The sequence below is a fragment of the Narcine bancroftii genome, chromosome 3 (assembly GCF_036971445.1).
Source record: "Narcine bancroftii isolate sNarBan1 chromosome 3, sNarBan1.hap1, whole genome shotgun sequence".
NCBI classification, from domain to species: domain Eukaryota; kingdom Metazoa; phylum Chordata; class Chondrichthyes; order Torpediniformes; family Narcinidae; genus Narcine; species Narcine bancroftii.
Window position 1 is genome coordinate 275,363,497 of NC_091471.1, and position 21,623 is coordinate 275,385,119.

General features: G+C 42.7%; 1 long non-coding RNA gene across 1 annotated transcript in view; it reads left to right on the forward strand.

Moving 5' to 3' along the window:
- LOC138758805 (uncharacterized) overlaps positions 1-5,583 on the forward strand; it is a 33,735-nt gene extending 28,152 nt beyond the window's left edge. Inside the window, exon 3 of the long non-coding RNA XR_011354480.1 lies at positions 5,303-5,583. This is a non-coding gene — a long non-coding RNA (uncharacterized lncRNA). The remainder of the gene's footprint in view (positions 1-5,302) is intronic.
- Positions 5,584-21,623: the final 16,040 nt, after the last annotated feature.

Below are 21,623 nucleotides of genomic sequence, written 5' to 3' on the forward strand. Positions count from 1 at the left end.
TCTCTGTCACTCCATTCCTCTCTCTCACTCCATCTCTCTCTCTCTCTCTCTCTCTCTCTCTCTCTTTTTTGAGGTAAAACTCTTTTACACATGAGAGGTTAGAATCTGAATTTCAGTGCTGGGGGAGTAGTGGAGATGGATTCAATTCTGTTTTTCAAAAGGAAGCCTGATGTCATTAAAAGGGAAAGAAAAGCAGGGCTATGGGGAGAGGGTGGGTGGGACCAGCAGGATTGTTCCGTCTCATAATGTTTCTATCACTCTGTGACTTCAAGACCCACACTGTTCTTTTAAAGTACAAAAGTATATTCTTTAATTTCTTATCACTTTCTAGTGACCCTTCCACCAACTTGACCCTCCACCCCAGCCCCAGTAGCAGAGCAAAGAAACCTAAAATATACACATTTAAATCTACTGAAGGTAAAGAAATCAACAGGTTTTTAAGCCATTTATTGGCATGAACTGTGAATATTTATCATTCTGTATATTTTTTTCTGTAACATGGTAATTTAATTTATATGATTGTAATTGTTGTAGCTTGTGTCCTGTGTGTCTGCCGCAAGCAAGAATTTTGGTGCATCAGTACATTGTGCTTGTGGGATCTGATTGAAATATATAAGATTATTATAGGATTAGAAACACTAGAAGCAGGAAACATGTTCCTGATGCTGGGGGAGTCCAGAACCAAAGGCCACAATTTAAGAATAAGGGGTAGGCCATTTAGAAAAGAGTTGAGGAAAAACCTTTTCACCCAGAGAGTTGAGGATCTGTGGAATGCTTTGCCTCAGAAGGCAGTGGAGACCAATTCTCTGGATGCTTTCGAGAAAGACTGAGATAGAGCTCTTAAAGAGTCAAGGGATATGGGGAGAAGGCAGGAATGGGGTATTGACTGTGGATGATCAACCATGATCACAGTGAATGACGGAGCAGGCTCGAAGGGCTGAATGGCCTGGTCCTGCTCCTATTGTCTATTGTGTATATAACAATAAACTTGCATATTCATACAGTTGGGGACGGTAGCGCTCTCAACAATGCTCAGGGCTCTGCAAGTACTGAACCAACAATGAGGTGCTGGAGGACCTCAGTGGGTAAGGCAGCATCCATGGGTAGAAATGATCAGTCAATGTTTCGGGTCCAGACCCTTACTCAAACAAAGAGGTGAATCTTTTACCAAGGGAGCCTGATTATTTTATTCTTTGGCCTCAGGCCTTAAGTTTCAGGCTTGCCAAAGATGGTCTAATGCTGCTGAGCCACGTGTTGTCCTCGTTTTTGGGGAAGAAGATAAGGGGAATATGTAAAGGAGAGGGATTGACATGCTGGTGAATGTATGCTTTTCCTCATTCACATCTTGGGAGGAAAGGTGGAAGTGAGACTCCAGTGGTTTCCTGATCAGCATGTCATTTACTGTAGAAGGAGTAATACATGATGTGGTTTGCTGACGATTGCTTTGACACAATAGGATGCAAAAGAACAGAAATTACATTAATCATATAATATAGCTGCGCATCACTTTCTAATTTCCCATCTCGACCTGGTCCAGTGACATCCTTCGTGTGTGTGTGTGTGTGTGTGTGTGTGTGTGTGTGTGTGTGTGCACATGAAGCACATTTCTGTGATTTAAGTAATCCCTATGGTGAGTTTCTTGATCATTACAACGCTCTTTGTAGAAAATTATGAGAGTGTAGGGGTTTGAGCGTGGCTTCAAGCAGAGGTAAAAGGTTCAAGGTTCCTTTTATTGTCACATAATAATACATAAAAATGTAATAACATGATATACCAGCTTTTACCTGCCAGAAGGCAAATGGAGAGTCACCCATGAGCATTGCCCAGCAACCTCAACAATTCAGAGAAAGAGAAGCAAAAGAGAGTCCCTCAGAGACACTGAGTGTACGAAGATTTACCTCCAGCTGCACAGAATCTGGTTCAAACCATAGGCAACCTGAGCTCCAGATCTCAACCTCCTCCAGGAGCCCTTCTCGCTGTCAGCAACCTCTCAAATCGTTACGATACCTGGTTCCCATGAGCTAGTCTCCAGCAGTCAACGGCCTATGTGGGTCCTTCAACTGCGTCTCCAGCAGCCCACGGCCTGTGTGAGTCCTTCGACCGCATCTCCAGCAGCTCACGGCCTGTGTGGTTCCTTCGACCGTGTCTCCAGCAGCTCACAGCCTGTGCGAGTCCTTTGACCGCAAGTCTCCGACAGCACACGTCCTGTGTGGGTCCTTCGACCACGTCTCCAGCAGCCCACGGCCTGTGCGAGTCCTTCGACTGAATGTCTCCAGCAGCCCACGGCCTGTGTGGGTCCATCGACCATGTCTCCAGCAGCTCACAGCCTGTGTGGGTCCTTTCAACACAAGTCAACAGCAGCTCACGGCCTGTGTGGATCCTTCGACCATGTCTCCAGCAGCCCTTGGCCTGTGTGGGTCCTTCGACCACGTCTCCAGCAGCTCACGGCCTGTGTGGATCCTTCAGTTGCTGCAATCTTCGCCTCATAATTATTCTAAAGGAACACATCACATCAGCTCATGGGGAGAGGTGTACACATTTGCCCCACCACTGCAGGGTTACTTATGTTGGCCTCTCGAAAAGCTAACAAATTCAAGCTCCTTCACGTACCCCTGAAAAAGTGAAAAAATCAAAAGCAGTAGGTGTCAATCATGGTTCATTTCTCAACTCCCTCACCATTATGTCAGGAATTTGCAGGTACACGTCGCAGTCCAAATAACTGAGGTTTCAGTGCCCGACTGAGTGAGTGCTCCACTGCCGAAGGATTCCTCTTTCAGAGGAGATGTTAAACCAAGGCATTAAATGAATCTCTCGTGAAATGAAGGGCAGGGGATTTACTCCCTGGTGACCTAACCAGCAGTGGGAGAGAAGCACAGAAAAAAAACTTGACTACTTCACAGGGAAGGAGGCTTATAAACATCGAGCAGAGTCCTTTCCAAATAAAGGTTGAGAATGGCTGTTCTATATCATAAATGCATTAATTGTCAATACTAAAATTGTCAATACTAATGCCTCTAAGAGACTGCTGTGCTATCCACAGAGAAAATCCCATTCACTTCAACATGATCCTGTCTGCTGAATACAATCCTTAGATAAACTTGACAATCTCCTCCACAATCTCCCTCAGTACCAGAGCACCAAAGGGGTGCGTTGTTAGCCCCCTGCTCTACTCACTTTACACCTATGACTGTGTTGCTCGGTACGACAACAACACCAGCTATAATTTCGCTGACGATACCACGGTAGTGGGTGGTATAAAAAGGGGTAATGAGTCAGCATACAGGAGGGAGATTGAAAATTTGGCTGAATGATGCACCAACAACAACCTCGCACTCAATGTCACCAAATACAAGGAGCTGATTGTTGACTTCAGGGGGAAATCCAAAGGTATACAATCAGTGATCATTGGGGGACCAAAGATGGAGAGGGTGAGCAAATTTAAGTTCTTGGGAGTCATTAACTCAGAGGATCTTTCCTGGACCCAACACACTAATGGCTTCATGAAGAAAGCATGTCAGTGTCTCTACTTCCTCAGACGTTTGCGGAGGTTGGTATGAGATCAGAAACCCTGGTAAATTTCAATAGATGTGTGGTGGAAAGTGTGCTGACCAACTGCATCTTGGTCTGGTACAGGCACCAATACCCCCGAGCATAAAGGCCTGCAAAAAATAGTGGACACAGCCCAGGACATCACCGGCAAAAGCCTCCATTGAGAACATCTCCAGGGAATGCTGCCATTGGAGAGCAGCAGCAATCAAGGATCCACACCACCCAGCACACGCTCTGTTCTCACTGCTACCATCAGGAAAGAGGTATTGGTGCCACAAGACTCGCACCACCAGGTTCAGGAACAGCTGCTCCCCCTCCACCATCAGACTCCTCAATAACAGTCAGTTTGTTTACATTTCTTTATTTGTTTACATGTGTACATTGTGTACAGATTTATTATTTTGGACTGTTAATAAGTAGTAATTCTGCCTGGCCCACAGATAAATTGTTGTATGTAATGTTATTCATGTATTTTGACAATAAATCTGAGATCTGAGAAAGCTGATGCTAATTTAGAAGTTAAAATGGGGAGGTTCAGTTGTCAGGAGAGGCAGAGGCCGTATTAGGAGAGCACAAGACAAGAGGGCATAACTTTAACATTAAAGGGCATTCGTTTAGAACAGATCCAAAGGAATTTATTTAGCCAGAAGGTGATAAATCGGCGGAATTTATTGCCACAACAATTGGGTTTATTGAAGGCAGAGATAGATTCTTGATCAGCCAGGGTATCAAAGGTTATTTGGAGAAGGCCAGGTAGAGGGACTGACTTGGAAAATGGATCAGCTCTTGATTAAATGACGGGTCAGAGTTGAATAGCCTATTTCTGCTCCTGTCTTATGGTCTTACTTATTGTCTCTTTTAATTTAATTCAATTAGTTTACTGTTATAGTTTTCCTTTACAAGTACCTGTTTGGAATTTTAGAGTATATTTACATGTGAATGACAATAAACATGAATTCTGTAGTCCTTGTGTCTTCTGATCTCATGGTCTAAGTTAGAGAGAGAAGTATATCTTGTGGTGTTAACTGCATTATTTTAATGCAAAAGGTTTGACAGATGAGGAGGATGGCATGGATAGGAATATAGGACTACGATATTATAGGCTTAACAGAAAATTCCTGAGAGAGGTACAGGATTGGGAGTCCAGGTTTCCAGGCTGCAGACACCGCAGATGAGATGGAGGCGAAGGTCAGGGGCCAGGGAGGGGGTAGTAAGCTGCATTTTTGATAAGGAGAACATAAAGGCAGTACCAGTGAGGATATTCTTGAGGCACATGGTGCCCCACAGGGATCGTGGCCAAGTTCACTGTTGAACATTTATAATAATGATCTGGAGGAAAATGCAGATGGCATGGTTAGTAAGCGTACAGCTGACACTAAAGCTGGTGTAATAGTGAAGAATGAAAAAGGTTATTTAAGATTATAGAAGCACCTTGATCAACTGAGTCAGTGGGCTGAGGGAGAGCAGATGGAGTTTAATTCTGACAATTGCAGGGTTTTGCATTTTGATTAATCAAACCAGGTCAGGACAGCCTGGGGAATGTGCTAGGACAGAGATACTTAGTGGTACAGGGAAGTGATGACACAGGTAGATGGTTAAGAAGGTCTATGGCACACTTGCTTTCATCAGGGATTAAAGCATCATATGGATTTAGAGATACAGCATGGCAACAGGCCCTTCTGACCTACAAGCTTGTGATGCCCTCATACACCAATTAACCTACTAATTTGTATGTTTTATCTTTGGAATGTAGGAGGAAACTGGAGCACCGGAGGAAACCCACACAGAAGGGGGAAGAGCGTACACACTCCTTATAGACAGCGCCGGATTCAAACATGCATCACTGGCACTGTTATTCCATCGTGCTGACCACTACACTAATCATGTTGCCCTGCTACAGATGTACAAAATGCTTTTTGGCATGCTGTGTGCAGTTCTGGTCACTTTGCTGTGGGAAAGATGATATTACCGGTAAACTACTCTTAAGAATGCTATTGACTGGTTTTAATGTGTCTTAGATTTTGTACCTTAAATGAATGGGGGGGAGGTAGGGAGCGTGGGATGGGAGGAGGGAGGGGGGGTAGAAAATGACACTGTATATATTTGAAAAGGAAAATGTATGTATCTTGGTCAGTGTGGTTTATGGTGTGAAAAATAAAAAATAAAAAAAAAAAGAATGCTATCAGGGTTGGTCCTCTCAGGAGAGGCTGGGTAGACTAGGACATTTTTCCTTGGAGCGAAGGAGGCCGAGGAGTGACCTTATTGAAGAATACAAAATTATTAGAGGTTTGGATAAAGTGAATAATGACAGCCTTTTCCCCATGGTAGGAGAGTCTAAAACTAGAGGGCATAGGTTTAAGGGGAGTGGGAAATATTGAACATGGATCTGAGAGGCAACTTTTTTGACACAAAGATGTTGCATATATGGAATGAGCTACCAGAAGAAATGGACAAAGACAGTGAGGTTTGGGATAGGTACCTAGACAGGAAAGGGTTAGCGGGATATGGATCAAGCACAGCCAAATGTGACGGGCTCAGAGAAACGACTGAGTTGGACTGTACAGCTGGAGATCTCTGACTCTTTGACCATAATAAGTCTTCATATACACTGGGGTGAATATTTCCATTCTTAGGATAATCCCCAGCTACAAGTGACACTGAATGATCAATGGAAATGGGATTAATAGAAAACTTTCCCTTCTACCAAGGCAAAATTAAATCCAATTTCACCCAAATGCTGCTAAACTCAAGCACAGTTAGTGGTTGAACCAGGGACTTTCCTGGACTTAAAGGTTCTCTGTGTGGAGCCTGAGATCACGAAGTTATTTGGAAAGTCTGTGCGGGAAGAATTCATTTATAAATTGTAGTTTTATTATTTTCCATTTCAAAAGTTGTTTCAAGGAAATATCAAAAAGTTCCTGACCAATTTACCAGAGCCTGCCGCACTCTGTAGATTGAAATTAAAGTCAAATGTTTCAGAAAAGGAAATCCTATTATCGCCTGAATATATTGGGTAGAAATCTACCCTTTCTCCCATCTGGATAAATGAGGGTGTTATATCTTCTCACACATGAAAGGACAAGAATATTTTGTGTAAAGATCATTTTTCTTAATAGTTTTATCGATCAGCATTGTTCTGGCTCGGAGATCATTTAATGCAGTCATTCTCAACCTCTATTAGGCTATGGCCCCCATCTGACTCTGCTTAAGGTTTCTGGGCCCCCTTCCCTGCAGTCAACTTTTGGTTTCTTCTGTACTTCTCTCCTACCGACTATGCAAAAGACATAAAAATATTTAAGTTACTTGAGGGGAAAAGAAAACAAGGCTTTTACTTCAATGGAGGATCTCAGCGGGTCTTGCAGTGGAGGCTAACAGCCACCATTATGTCAACTTTCTACAGGAGCTCTAGCCAGAGCATCCTGGCCAGCTGCATCACAGTACGGCACATTTGCTACAGAGAAATGGATTGGGGGTTAATCCAGAGGACCATAAGAGTGTCAGAGAGGATGACTGGAGTCTCCATCCCTCCGATCGATGTAATCTATCAGGATCATTGTCTGAAGAGGGTGTGCAAAATCAGTGAGGACCCTTTCCACCCTGCATACAGCATCTTCCAGCTGCTCCTGTCGGGGAAGAGATACAGGAGGATCAGGGCCAGGACCACCAGGCTGAGGAACAGCTTCTTCCCTCAGATAGTGAGAATGCTTAACGACCAAAGGAACTGCTCACAATGACCATCCGAGGCTCTCATATTCACAAAACAATATGTATTTATACATATGAATATTTGTCTGATTGTGTGTTATGTCTGGTTATGTGTCTGCATGTTTTTCACCAAGGACCAGAGATGCTGGGTGTCGGGTTATACTTGTACAAATAGATGACAACAAACTTGACTTGATCTCTGTGTTTTTATTATAATCACAGCATCTGCAGACTTTGGTGTTTCACTGCTTTTATTTACACCTGCTGTGTTTCAAGGGGGCATAGGGCCCCATTGAGAATGGCTGATTTAAAGGAAAACCATTACCAATATGCAGAAACTGAATTCACATCATCTTTATCAACTTGGTCTTTGCGTCTGGCTGTTTCACAAAAGCAGCCAATATATTTAAATACCTGTCACATCTTTTGCTCCCTGTCCTATTGAACAGAAGATAGACAAGTTTGAAATCACACACTTCCAGATACAAAGACAGTTTCTTTCCTCCTGCTAAGTCTTGCTTGGACATCCCATGAGTACAACTCCTTGGACTTTTCTCTTTAACAGTCCAGAGCATGAATGGGTAGAAAGTGCCATTAGATGACCTGCTGATGACAGGCTTCTGTCACCAACATGATGAATAACAGTTGACTGACTGGGTAATAAATAGAACATAGAACAGTGTTGGACCTCAATGTTGTGCCAACCTATACAGGTATATTCTTCCCAATAAAACCTAAACTTTTCCTAACTCATAACCCTTTATTTTTCTTCATTTATGTGCCTGTCTGAGTCTCTTAAATGCCTTAATGTTTCATCCTTCACCATCACCCCTGGCAAGGTATTCTAGGCACCCACACTCTTTGTGTAAAAAATGTATCCCTGATGTCTCCCCTGAACTATGTTCTCTGGTGTTTGCTGTTCCTGCCCTGGGAAAAGGTGCTGGCTGCCTATCTTATCTATGCCTCTCATAATCTTGTAGACCTCTATCAATTCTCCTCTAATCCTTCTATGCTCCAAAGAGAAAAGTCCCACTTCTTCTAACCTTGCCTCACAAGACTTATTTTCCAATCCAGACAACATCCTGGTAAATCTCCTCTGCACTCTCTCCATAACTTTCACATCTTTACTATAATGAAGTGACCAGAACACAATATTCCCAGTGTGGTCTCACCAGAGATTTGTAGAATTGCAACATGACCTCTCGACTCCTGAACTCAATACACCAACTTATGAAGCCCAACATCCCATAGGCCTTCTTAACTACCCCATCAACCTGCGTGGCAACTGACTGGATGGTCCTGCTTTTTGAGAACAGAGTTAAACCTGAACATCAGCAACATCAACAAGGGTGGCAATGATTGGTGTAGTGGATAGTGCAACATCTTTATAACACCAGCAATCAGGGCGGGTTCAAATCCCATGCTGTCCGTAAGGAGTCCGTACGCTCTTCCCATGTCTGCATGGGTTTTTCCCAGGGGTTCTGGATTCCTTCCACTGTTTGATATTTACCAGGGGTGTAGATTAATTGAGTGTAAATTGGGCACACAAAACTCAAAACGGTCAACCAGTTTACCTATCTCGGCTGCACCATTCCATCGGATGCAAGGATCGACAACGAGATAAACAGACTCGCCAAGGCAAATAGCGCCTTTGGAAGACTACACAAAAGAGTCTGGAAAAACAACCAACTGAAAAACCTCACAAAGATTAGCGTATACAGAGCCGTTGTCATACCCACACTCCTGTTCGGCTCCAAATCATGGGTCCTCTACCGGCATCACCTACGGCTCCGAGAACGCTTCCACCAGCGTTGTCTCCGCTCCATCCTTAACATTCATTGGAGCGACTTCATCCCTAACATCGAAGTACTCGAGACGGCAGAGGCCGACAGCATCGAATCCACGCTGCTGAAGATCCAACTGCGCTGGGTAGGTCACGTCTCCAGAATGGAGGATGTTAGGTCTGCTTTGTTCATGAATGAGTGAGACAAACACCAGGCTGAGTCGAAATCAGGGTTCTTTGTTCTTTATTACCGGATTGTAACACTTGCGACTAACAAGTTAGTCGGAGAATGCATTCTGCCGTTATCAGCAAAATGGTGATTTTTTATACCCTTGGATACATGCTTAGAACATCATCATATCATTACTTGTCCAATGACTAAAACTGTTGCTATCCTTTCCCTGCTAGCTTCCTGCCTCTCAATCCATCAATGTCTCTCTTAAACTGTTGCTATCCTTTCCCTGCTAGCTTCCTGCCTCTCAATCCATCAATGTCTCTCTTATCTTGTAAGTACAAGGATGCATTCTGTTACTCCTTAGTACTGGGTGACTCCTTCTCCGGTCCCATCTCATGATGTTTTACCTTACAAGAGTACAAGGACACCTCCCCTTCTTGTTACTGCCCTGTACCGGGTAACTCCCTACACATTCCCATCTCATGATGTTTTACCTTACAAGGACCATCGCTTTCCCAAGATCGTGTTATATGGCGAGCTCTCCACTGGCCACCGTGACAGAGGTGCACCAAAGAAGAGGTACAAGGACTGCCTAAAGAAATCTCTTGGTGCCTGCCACATTGACCACTGCCCACTGGCTGATATCGCCTCAAACCATGCATCTTGGCGCCTCACAGTTCGGCGGGCAGCAACCTCCTTTGAAGAAGACCGCAGAGCCCACCTCACTGACAAAAGACAAAGGAGGAAAAACCCAACACCCAACCCCAACCCACCAATTTTCCCCTGCAACCGCTGCAACCGTGCCTGCCTGTCCCGCATCGGACTTGTCAGCCACAAACAAACAAACCTGCAACTGACGTGGACATTTACCCCTCCATAAATCTTCGTCCGCGAAGCCAAGCCAAAGAAAAGAAATTGGGCGACACAGACTTGTGGGCCAAAATCGCCTGTAACTGTGCTGAATGTCCAAATTAAATTAAAAAAAATCCTTTTACTGGTGTGTAACAAGGACATCATTTGCCATTCTTCTGACTAGTTCTAATCATGTGGCTCTGTTATATTATGCCATTTCCTCTTAACAATACCATATCTTTCCCCCTTCCTATCCAGTTGTGAGCACTCTTCCAGTCCAGGATGTGGCACGAAATAAAGCAGCCACTGTTTATATCATGCTAAATAGTGACATCAGAAACTAATCACAAATATAAAGGTTAAAACAGCTGGAATTTCCATCAGCCTCAGACAAAGGTAACCTAAGACCTGAAGAACCAAAGTTTTATTCCTGGCCACCATTTGCTCATTGACCTGCTGAGTTTCTCGAGGACCTTTGAGTATTGCTCTATGATCACAGTGTCTGCAGTCTTTCCTGTTTAATTTAAATAACTTTACAATTTTTTTTCACTCTCCCCTTTCTTGATATCTCTGTCTCCCATCTCGGGAGACAAACTTTCTACAGAAATTCTCTACAAACTCACCAACCTCCACAGTTATCTTGACTACATCTCGTCCCACCTTGTCTGTCCCCTGTAAGGATTCAATTCCTCCCTCTCTGTCACATCTGCTCCCAGGATAAGGTCTTCTAATACAGATAATCTGAGATGTCTTCCTTCTACCACCATCAACTCAAACTTACCCATATCTCCTCTACTGCCCGTACATCTGCTCTGAACCACCCCTCTGCCCCTAGATGCAACAAAGTCAGGATTCCCCTTGATCTCATTGACCACCCCACCAGCCTCCGCACATGTTATCCTCCATAATTTCCACTACGTACAATGTTATCCTATCACCAAATACATCTTTTCCACTCCTCCCCTCTCCGCTTTCCACAAGGACTGCTCCCTCCATGACTCCCTTGTCTACTCATCCCTTTCCAGTAATTTTCCCCCCCCCCCACCTTGGTATTTACCCCTGTGATTGCAATAAATGCTAAACCTGTACCCAAAACAGTCCTTCCAAGTGAAGCAACACTTCACTTTTAATCATCTGATGCTCCTGTTGTGGCCTCCTCTACATTGTAGAGACTAGACCCAGAGTGGGAGATCAAGCTTGTTGAGCACCTTCACTCTGACCGCTGCAACACTGGGATCCTCCCAGCAGCCAACCATTTAAATTCCGCACCCCATTCCCTTATCAACACGTCTGTCCATGGCCTCATGTACTGCCAAACCAGAACAATACTTCATTTTCCGTCTGGGCATTCTCCAACCAGATGGCATTAACATTGACCTCTTTGGTTTCTGTTGGGCCTCTTCCCTGTCTCTCTTTCTCTATGCCTTTTCCTCATTTCCTCCACCTCCCTATCCTGACCCCTCACCATTCAGAGTTAGCCCCTCCCCTTATCATTTCCCAGCTTTTTTCTCTTCTGCCCTCCCACCCATATCCACCTCTGAGCTTGACCTCATTCATGCACTGGTTACTTATCTTTGCTTCCTATGAATGTTGCATGACCTGCTAAGTTTCTCGGCCCCTTTTGTGCATTAAACTGCAACAACAATATCTGCAGACTTTCTTGTTTAGGCTGTTTACTTTTGTTGCTGTTTGCTGGAGCTGATGATATTGAAGTTTGATACTCCATTGTTTACAACAGTGACTGATCACCAACAGAAACCCCATGAGACAATAGGGCTGATTCTTTGTAAAATCCTCCTGACGACTTCATTGGTTCTAACACGTTTGAGACATCCCAAGGGAAAGGCATTTTCAAAAGTGAAGGCTTCTTTTGTAGCTTACCTCCCACTGGAAACTCACAAACTATAATGACCCCAACAGTCGTTAACCTATTAACCAGTCACACCAGTATAAGAGTAACTGTGGCCCCAGCTTGTCTTAAGTTTAAGTGTGGGTGATGCTTCATTGTTAGGTACAATTATGTAGAAAGAGGATGCAGATGGTTTATAATTCAGTTCTAAGTAAAGCCAAGAAATATGGCCAACCTATTTAAAAGATATAAACAAAGCCAATTTAATTTGATAGCTATCACACATCACATTGTGAAAACCTAACACCATCTGTCCATTGCAATGACTGGCACGCCTTAATCTCACCTTTTTCAGGTTCCCCAATTAACACCACACTGAGGGTTTTGTTTGGAGATTTAGGTGATTAATTACAGCCAAACTGCACAATAAGATCAGGGGTATTCAACTGCAGCCAGTTATTAACAAACTCCTATCTTGTCTTATCAGAATTTCAGTGAATGGATTTATCCTGTATCTAAGGGGCAATCCTTTCCTCAAAGGTATGAAGAAAGCCAAATATACACAAATTTAATTTGAAAGATTTTCTGCAGTGTTGAGGTCACATTTCAAAAGCACATTATATTCCAAATAATACATCCATAAAACAGAGCTCTTTGAAGGAGGTACAGGGGCCTGATGACACACTCTCAGCGTTACAAAAACAGCATCACATTTCTGAACAGACAACGAAAGTATGGACACTACCTCACTTTTTCTCTTTTTTGGCAGATGCTATTTTTTAAAATCTGTGTTTACAGAATTGTAAATTATAGTCAATTTGTACCTCGTCCTGAACAATAACTGTTGCCGCAGAACAAGGCTCAGTCCCGAAATGCCAATTATTTATCTTTACCTCCTATGGGCGCTGCGAGGCCGGCTGACTTCCTCCAGCCTCTCTGCGTTTTTACACAAATTTCATGACACATGTCATGAATCTGATCCTGATTCTGAATGGTACATATACACTGAACCGCTACCAAACATAGAAGGAGGAACAGACATTGACATTATTTAGTTTATTTTTGTCAGTGAGACAAACAAAATAAATTGACCTTGGCCAGCAGTTTATTAATGGCTTCTTTCACAATCGTTTTCTCTTTCCTGCCGATGTTCCTAATGAGATAGTCCAGAGGCAGGGGTTATTACTTTATGTCACGCACATCATACAATGTATATAAATAGATGCACCCAAATTCTTACTTGCTGCAGTTGAACAGGTACTTGCAAAGAAAAATTGTAAATGAATGGAATTGAATTAAAAATACAATAAATGCATCAGATGCATAATAAATATTCACAGTAATTCTACAAAAAAGTGAGTTGCAATAGTGCAGACAGTATATTAGTTAGCGCTGTCTAAGATTTGTGTACATGAGCAACGTTGACAAAAAAGGACACTTCCCTTTGTTAGATTGATCCTGAAATTCTTCTGTGTTTTCTAATGATATCCCAGCTCCTCTGTAGATTAATAAAAAATTGTTCCAAAAGATTTAGTACATGCTGAAAATAATCTGCAGTTGCACCAATTATGCCACACACTTTCACTGCAATTCATTTGAGTCCAATTTTCATCTTTAGCTTCCAAATCATGGCAGGTCAGGCCACACTGTGAGACCAAGCAGTCATCAAATCCTTTATTAACAGGGTCACTTTATTTAGATGTTGTGCATTTGTTGATTTTCCACAAGCTTTTTTTTAAAACATCAATTGTCTCATCAACGGCACAGCAGAAATAGTCAATATTAACAAAAGCAGACCAGATAGGCTTTAAATTCCCTTCTGGGTTCTCCTGTCAAATCGAGGTACCTCTTAAAACTGATGATCATCTATGATGATGCATTTGGACAGATGGTGGCCCATTGAAGTGTCTGATAAATATATATATGTATTTTTGTTTGTATACAGCTTCCAAACCTGCTTATTTGCATGTACAAATAAAGAAAAGTATTTTTTTTCTATATAGAAATTTTTTAGAATCCACTTAAGTAGTGACCTATCCCAGACCCACAACATCTCCTCACTTATCAGGAAGTCACAACAGCGACTCCACTTCCTGAGAAGACTGAGACAGGCAAAGCTACCAGCCTATCAAATTTCTACCGGAACTCTATCGAGGGCATCCATCCAGCTGGCTGCATCACAGTGTGGACCGGATGCTGTAGAGCACAGAATTGGATGTCAATCCGCAGGACCATAAGAGCAGCAGAGAGGATCATGGGGTCTCACTGCCCCCCCCCCCCACCCTGCCCATTGACATGATCTACCAGGTTTGTCATCTGAAGAGGGCCCTCAAAATTGTTAAGGACCCCTTCCACCCGCACACAGCATTTTCCAGATACTCCCGTCAGAGCCATAACCACCTGACTGAGAAGCAACTTCTTCACTCAGACAGTGAGACTGCTGAACTGCTCATACAATCCATCCAAGACTCTACTATTTACTTAACAATATTTATTTATTTTTATGCTGCATATTAATCACTTGTAAATATGTGTGCTATGTCCATATATGTGTTTGCATGTTTTAACACCAAATATCGCTGTTTCATCCAGTTTAACTTTACAATTGTATGATAATAATAAAATTATTAAAATGCACGCCACCCAATTACACCCCAATAAACCTATCAATCCCATGTTTTCGGAAGATGGGAGAAAACCAGAACACCCAAAGAAATCCCACATGGTCATGGGGATAACATTCAAACTCCTTATAGACAGCTCCAAATTTTAACCCATGTTATTGGCACGATAATAGCATTGCACTAACTGTTACATTATGCTAACCATTACCTTTAAGTGAATGTAAATCTTCAAAAATCCATGAAGAAGAAGGACTGAATTTGATTTTCTTTAAGTGTACAGGGGACCTGGAAATATTGGCTTTGTTTTCCATCTTTAATTTCCCCCAATTTTGAATGGGTTGCAACTTAATTTAGTTAAGAATTACATTACTGGGGGTCTTGAATCGGTCTACACCGCCCATTTTCAACAGGCACCATACATACCCATCCCATCTCCCAGGGGCCACAGCACTTTTAACGGGGGGGGGGGGTAGGGTCACGGATTTATGAGGTCGGCGGCAGGAGAGAACTACTGAAGAAACCAACTAAACTTGACTGCTGCACAGGGAAGGGGGCCCACAAATCTTGCGCAGAGTCCTAAGGGGGCCATAGCCAAAAAAAATGGTTGAGAATGGCTGGACTACACTCCGTCAACTATCTCACTACGGGTCTAAACAAGTTTTAGAGAAAAACACAAACTGTGGATGCTGGAATCTTGAGTAAACAATGAGAAGCTGGAGGCACTCAATGGGTCAGACAGCATCCATTGGAGAGAATTGTCAATTTTGGGTCAGGACCCTATATCAAGACTAAAGTAGGAAGGGGTGATACCAAGCATATCACAGAGGAAAAGGTGAGGGTGCAGAAGCTGGGCAAGGGCTAAGACATGAGGTGAGGGAGTCTGGGTGAGAGGGAGATGAATAGAGAGAGACCACTGGGAGAGGGGAGTTGGAGAAAAAAGTATGAATGGGAATAACTAAAGAAGAGACTGAAATAGCTAAAATAAGAAAAATCAATATTCATGCTGCTGGACAATAGAATTTCTTCTTCATAGGGCCCTTTATATAATGCTTTTGCTTTCTTCTTACTAATAACAATTTTTGAGTTGCAGATTGACTTTAACCTCCCAGGTCATTGTGGTTAATTTTAATCCAAAGGTACTGACCTTTGGACACCAGTCCAGGGCTGTCTATAAGAAGTTTGTGTATTATCTTCTGTGACCTGTGTGGCTTTCCCTCAGGTGCTAAGGTTTCTTTCCACCCTCCAAAAATGTCCAGGGTTGGCAGGTTAATTTGGCGGCATAGGCTTTAATGAATTGGCTTCTACCATGTGGTAAATAAATAAATAGACCTCCCTGCTACCATACATATGAGTTAGCAAGAATGCTGATCTTTGCTTCAGTTACCACAGTTATACCTTCAAATGGCTAGCATTTAAAAATCTGGTGGGTAAATTTAGACTCAAGCAGTAGCATAAATGGAAATGTTTGTGTGTATTTTGGTTAATATGGTTCATAGTGTGAAAAATAAAAAAATTCAAAAAAAAAAGCAGTAGCATAAATGGGTAACATTTTGCACCCTGTTGGATTTTATTTTCTATTAACTCATGGAGAAGTACGTAAGACATTCTATCATAGATTTGCCTCAGGAGATACACAGGAGGCTGTAGATGCAGGAATCTGAAGCCAAACACAATCCGCTGGAGGAACGCAACAGATCGAGCAATATCAGTGATAGAAAAAGAATGGTCGATGCTTCAAAGTGAAACATCACAAGATCAGAAGAAAAAGAAACAGAAGTAGGTCACTTGGCCCATCGTGTCTGTTCCACGTCTCTATCCTAAGCTGAACTATACTCACGCCTAGTTCCAATTGCCAAGCTTTTCCCCATATTCCCTGATGCCCCGACCAATTAGATACTTATCAATCTCCTGCTTAAACTCTCCCATTGCCGTATGCAGCAATGAGTTCCACAAATCCACGACCCTCTGACTAAAGATTTTTCTCATTTCTGTTTTAAATGGATAACTTCTATTCTAAGACTCTGCCCTCCGGTCCTTGATTCACCTACCAAGGGAAACATTTTATCCACATCAGGACTGGTTTGTTTCTTTCCACTTTTCCCGAACCACGCTTTATGATCCACTAGTGTAAAAGTACAATCAATTTCTTGTCTAACTTTGCAGGAAAGAATTATAAAATTCATTTCCCCTTGTAGGCACTAAGTCTACCAGGTAAAATTGTAGCTAAACCCAGCTTTTACATTTAACTACAAACTGAAAAAGGTATGTTTCATTCAACATAAATAGTTTTACTTTGACCAAGCTGGGAGCTGCTAGTTTCTTTCTACAAATGTCCCTTAATGGAACTGATCATAATTTAGATTGAAAATGTTAATATTTTCCCAAGAAAATAAACATTTTCACCATTACAAACACGAGAGTGAATGGACTTTGAGTCACAGAGTGCAAGGTGAGCAATGGCCAGTCTCTGTACAGTGCTGTATCGACATGGATAGATCTATTGGAAGATATGCCAGCTTGTCAGCATTTATATTTTAAACAACAGGCCATGAATTTACCTGGGATCTTCCTGGGTCTTTATTGCCTCCGTACGTGATCACTCTTAGATTACATCATTATAGCTAATATATCATCAACTCAGAGTGGGGGAACTTTTAGCCAGTGATTCCTGAATGCTTGGTTTTGAACCAGACCACATTTGAGAAAATCATAGACTGCAACAGGGGAATTTAGAGTCACTCTGCTCAGATTAATGAGGGACAAGCTACATTCCTTGTGTGTAACCAACTTGTGATTTTCTCATCAGCAATGGGTGTTTTTGGAGGTACAGATATTCAGTTTTTACGTTCTTTCAACAGACATGCAGAGCAAATTTGGAAAAACTAAATCGAGTGCATAAATTCCCTTATATTGAGGACCAGAGAACACTGTTTCATCGGGTTGTACTTGTGCAATCAGATGATTTAATACTGCAGAGTAGCAGGCCCTTCTGGCCTACGAGTCTGTGCCACCTAAATACCCCAATTAACCTACCACTCCTTGTATGTTTTTGAAGGATGGAAGGAAACCGGAGCCCCTGAAGAAAACCCATGCAGACATGGGCTGAACGTGCGCTCTCCTTACAGACAGCACCGGTTTCGATAATAAACTTCAACTTAAAAGAACTTAAAAAGTCAAATATCCTTCTGTGACATAAATTTCAATTATTCTATAAAAGTGCAGAAAGCTAGAGAAATGTAGTGTAAGCTCAGAGCTGAGTAGAGCATTTAAAAATTCCCACCACAGATATTTTTATGAATATTTATTCTGCAGCAACTTTCCACCTGTCTTTAAAAACCAAGTCTCCAGTGTGAGTTCAAATGCTCCTATGGTTGACGTGTGTAAAGGGAGGAGAAGTGAATCAGGAAGTGGTGACTAGGAAGCAGGTTTGGGCCTGATAGCAATTTATTATTGCTTTAGGTTTACTCACGTTGCCAGGGAAGATTATCATTCAGATGAGGCGTTAATCCAAAGCCTCATCTGGTATCTCTGGTGTGTTACAGTCCCCTATGGCTCAATTTTATACAACAGTGATAATTCATCATGATGGCATTTTGGCTGATATGTATCACTCAAACAACAAATATAGTCCTTGGACATTATGTGTACAATGGGTTCTCCCTGGTTCCCACATCACAATTTACATTTATTTCACTGTTTTCAAATAGGTAGAATATCGGTCTCTTTATTAAGGAAGGATGTAAATGTATTGGAAGCATTTCAGAAGAGGTTAATGAGTGAGACTTGGAATGTGTAGCTTGTTTTATAAGGAAAATTTACAAGGATTTGCTTGTATCAAAGGCAAAAAGAGTTCAGAATTCCTTGAAAGGGCCACACAGATAGATAGGATGCTGAAGAAGGCACATAACTGCCTTGCCTTCATAGATCAAACCACAGAATATAAATGTTAGGGCAATATATTGCAACCCCTCAGAAATACTGGGAACAGCACACTTGGAGTCTTTGGAACTCTCTTCCTCAAAGGGAGGGGAAGCAGAGTCTATGAATGGATAAATTTTTGCTAAGGGGTGAAAGGTTACTGGGAGTCCATGCAAATGTCACGTTGTGGTTACAGATCAGCGGTGGTCTTACTGATAGGTAGAACAGATTGAAAGGCCAAGGGCCTTGCCCCACACCTAATCTATGTATTATTTAGAAGGGGTATGGAATTGCATGCTTATACACCTTTGAGATGGTAATGTTAGTTGATAAGGCAGTAATAGATATGGCGAGCTCTCCACTGGCCACCGTGACAGACGTGCACCAAAGAAAAGGTACAAGGACTGCCTAAAGAAATCTCTTGGTGCCTGCCACATTGACCACCGCCAGTGGGCTGATAACGCCTCAAACCATGCATCTTTGGCGCCTCACAGTTTGGCGGGCAGCAACCTCCTTTGAAGAAGACCGCAGAGCCCACCTCACTGACAAAAGGCAAAGGAGGAAAAACCCAACACCCAACCCCAACCAACCAATTTTCCCCTGCAACCGCTGCAACCATGTCTGCCTGTCCCGCATCGGACTTGTCAGCCACAAACGAGCCTACAGCTGACGTGGACTTTTTACCCCCTCCATAAATCTTCGTCTGCGAAGCCAAGCCAAAGAAGAAAAGAATAGAGAAATTTACAGTACACAATAACCTAATAATGACTGCCTAGAATTTATCTACTGCATAATCCTGCATTTTTCTCAGTTCCATGTTCTTCTTCTTCTTTCTTTGGCTTGGCTTTGCGGACGAAGATTTATGGAGGGGTAATGTCCACGTCAGCTGCAGGCTCGTTTGTGGCTGACAAGTCTGATGCGGGACAGGCAGACACGGTTGCAGTGGTTGCAAGGGAAAATTGGTGGGTTGGGGTTGGGTGTTGGGTTTTTCCTCCTTTGTCTTTTGTCAGTGAGGTGGGCTCTGCGGTCTTCTTCCAAGGAGGTTGCTGCCCGCTGAACTGTGAGGCGCCAAGATGCACGGTTTGAGGTGAGATCAGCCCACTGGCGGTGGTCAATGTGGCAGGCACCAAGAAATTTCTTTAGGCAGTCCTTGTACCTCTTCTTTGGTGCACCTCTGTCACGGTGTCCAGTGGAGAGCTCGCCATATAACACGATCTTGGGAAGGCGATGGTCCTCCATTCTGGAAACGTGACCTACCCTGCGCAGTTGGATCTTCAGCAGCGTGGATTCGATGCTGTCGGCCTCTGCCATCTTGAGTACTTCGAGGTTGGGGATGAAGTCACTCCAATGAATGTTGAGGATGGAGCAGAGACAACCCTGTGGAAGTGTTCTAGGAGCCGTAGGTGATGCCGGTAAAGGACCCATGATTCGGAGCCGAACAGGAGTGATAGAACTGATAGGTAGAACAGATTGAAAGGCCAAGGGCCTTGCCCCACACCTAATCTATGTATTATTTAGAAGGGGTATGAATTGCATGTTTATACATCTTTGAGATGGTAATGTTATAGTTGATAAATTTACAGGACACAATAACCTAATAATGACTGCCTAGAATTTATCTACTGCATAATCCTGCATTTTTCTCAGTTCCATGTACTTATCTCTTAAAAGATGCTATTGTACCTGCCTCAAATCTGTCGCTGGCAGGTGCAATTCACACACCCACCACTCTGAGAGAAAAACTTCCTTTTCACATTCCACCACCCACCTTTCCCAACCCTGTGCTTACTCCCAAGCACTTCGTCTCCTCTTGTTAGCCATTTTCAGCCCTGGGGAAAACCTGTGGCCAGCCACACGATCAATGTCTCTCATCATTTTATATACTTCTGTCAGGTCACCCCTCCCCACATCATTCCAAGACCAAATGGGCAGATAAGACAAATCCACTGCATCATGTTAATGGCCGCTCTCAGAGACTGAGATGAATGAGCTGGCTTCAACATGGGATGTTAATTCTATGGTAACAAGGTTTGTTTACCTTCCTGTTAAGCGGAATTTCCAAAACTTCCTGCATCACCAGCCTTAACCATGGACATGGTCCAAACCTTACATCCCTGTTGTGTAAAGTTGAGTCTGGCTGGTGTCACATGACTCTTCATGCAGCTGAACGAGTGCCAGTAAAATGCCAGGAAATAGAGGAGAGTGTTTTGCTGTTGCCAGTTTTATTTTTGTATTAACCAGCCCTGGAAAGTTCAATCAACAGCCAAAATAAAAAGCTGTGCTGAGCTAAAACATTACATTCTTTCTTCAACAGAAACATTGGACAAGAATGAAAATCAGCCCAGTGTCTAAGCCTTTAAGAGCAGCACTATTTTGGCATTCTATATGTACCACCCATGTAACCTTTATTCATTCATTCAATTTTCCTCTCAGCCACACAGTTTATAAGCATATCTAATAATGGAAAACAACAAGTCTGTGTTTGCAATTTAGGTGTTGGCTTCCGTCCAGTCTCAAACTTATTTTTGCAAAATTTGCAAACCTATTTTCCTAATTAAAATGTATTTTTTTCCTCCTACATTTATCTGTGATCTCACCAAAATATAGCAGGCTGCCCAATAACTGATGATCTTGTGGAGTCATCTTAACGGGAATCCTCCCATCATGCTGGGGCGGTTTAAGTGGACGGCATTGTTCAAGTTCTAACACATCTAAGCACAGTCAACAATGACTAGCAGTTTTGAAATTTCAGATGACTTGTCTAAGTGTGACAAACTGTGGATTCATTATGTAGCTCATACTGGTTTCCTGCAAAGTCACACAGAGCTTTTCACTCCGATAATAACTTAGTTTTTGAACTGTGTAACACATTGGTCAGATGGAATCTGCTCTGCTCTCGCCCTTCCTCCATACACAGGGAGGATCACAAGATATACATAGAAACAGAAGGGGGCCATCGAACTGTTGTGTCTACTTTGAAAGGCGAGGAAGCCTCAGCTAAAAGCTTTAAAGACACATGAACCTTAACCTGTTTGAATCCAATTCCATTAAACCTACAGTATGTGCAGTTGCAGACACAACCCTTAGGCCTTAAGATTATAGCTACAAATAAATATTTACACAGTTAACTAAGTTACTTTTAACTAAGACTAAAACTCAAAACTCTGC